The sequence below is a fragment of the Penaeus monodon genome, chromosome 12 (genome assembly GCF_015228065.2).
Source record: "Penaeus monodon isolate SGIC_2016 chromosome 12, NSTDA_Pmon_1, whole genome shotgun sequence".
Lineage (NCBI taxonomy): Eukaryota > Metazoa > Arthropoda > Malacostraca > Decapoda > Penaeidae > Penaeus > Penaeus monodon.
Genome location: NC_051397.1, coordinates 34,882,681 through 34,884,626, shown reverse-complemented (window position 1 = coordinate 34,884,626; position 1,946 = coordinate 34,882,681).

Here is a 1,946-nt window from a genome sequence, read left to right as displayed (position 1 = left end):
CTGATAAATTATGATAGATGGAACCGATTTCAGTTTCTTCTACGCAAAGGATTTCGTGATGATGTGGCCCAAAGGTCAGATTACTTCGGGATTTATTGGGATTTTCTTTTGTTTTTTCCCCTCATAGAATGTGATTCATGGTGCTGCTTGCGCTACAAGAGAACGATAGAAGAAATGGATTATGACCGAGATGATAAAAAAGTCGAGGTGTTGTTGTTGTTATTGTCATAAATAACATTTTAATTATAATAATAATCATTATAATGCTACTGATAATGATGATGATCACAGTTTTTTAAAGTTTTTACATATATATACATAATATATATATATATATATATATATATATATATATATATAATATACATAAGTGTGTGTGTATATGTATATATATGTGTGTGTGTGTGTGTATATATATATATATATCTATCTATCTATCTATCTATATACATATATACATATATATATACATATATATATCTATATACATATATACATATATATATATATATATTGAGAGAGAGAGAGAGAGAGAGCGATGCGCGCGTGCGCGCGTGTGTATGTGTGTGTGTGTTCTTACTGTTTCGTAGAAGGTGGGAAATAAAGAGTCCATTCTTCAGTCATAAAATTTTTACGAAGCTATTTATGCTTGCGAATGCCTGAGCCTCTCACACCGGTATCCCTCCCCCCCCTCCCCCTCCCCCTCTGAAGTATTAGAGTCACGTTCAACGTCTTTTAAACAGAATTTAAGTGCGCCATTTTCTGGGCCAATACACGTAGGAACATGCACTGACTTCCTTTAGTTTTAGTGCTTTCCGCTCTCTCTGTGTAACCTCTTTTGTAGCGCGCAGTTTATTGGATAACCTTTTGTAATGTTCTAGAGTTCTTTGTCGAAAAACTGCTTTATGGACTGCAAGAAAAAGATGCTCCTTTTCGCTTACATATGGATATGGAAAGGAGGTAAAGGAGAACAGTGGCAGCAATGATAGCGACAACTACAACAAATACAACAACAACTACAACAGCAACGACAACAACGATGACAACTACAACAACAACTACAACAACAACGACAACCACAACAACAATTACTACAACAACAACGTCAACCACAACAATAGTTACAACGACAACTACAACAACAACAACTACAACAACAACGTCAACCACAACAACAGTTACAACGACAACAACAACGACAACTACAGCAACGACCACAACAGTAACAACTACAACAACAACTATTGTTACAGTAACAGGAAATACTGCTACTACTGCTATATCATCGACAACAACGATTGCTACAATATCCATAACAAAAGCAAATAAAAACAACAACTGATTGTTGTTGTTGTTGACAGCAACAACAACAAGAATCAAGAAGAAAACATTGTACGTAGATCCCCCCCCCGCCCCCCTCCCACCACCGGACCGACCCGACCCGTGATAACAAAGAGAAAGAAAAATCCGAAAAGAAAATTAATAAACCCATTGATCAAGAGCCGCGCCAGAATATACATCACAATCAGCCATGAATTGCAGAGACGCTAACATTTTCCCTCGCTCGTAAACACGCACCCCCGGCCCTTCTCTCCCGACCAAAATGGCGGCCGAAGGTATCGCTTGTCGTATAATTTAAAATCAGATTAATTTAGAAACGCGGTCGCATTATGTTTTCCCGCGGACCCGACAAGAGAACTCTGAACATTAATGTTGATTAGCGGCACCTCAGGCGTCCGTAGCAAGTACAAGTAATGGAAGGGGCGGGTGTTTCTCATGGAAGAAGTTCATTTCTGGGATGATAAAATTTCGCCGAGAGACGGAAGTGAAAAGTGTTTGCGGGTTTGGGGTACATAAGGATGTGTACTGTGTGTGTAGACATATATTTATACCTATATATACATACATGCACAAATATATGCATATATATGCACACACACACACAC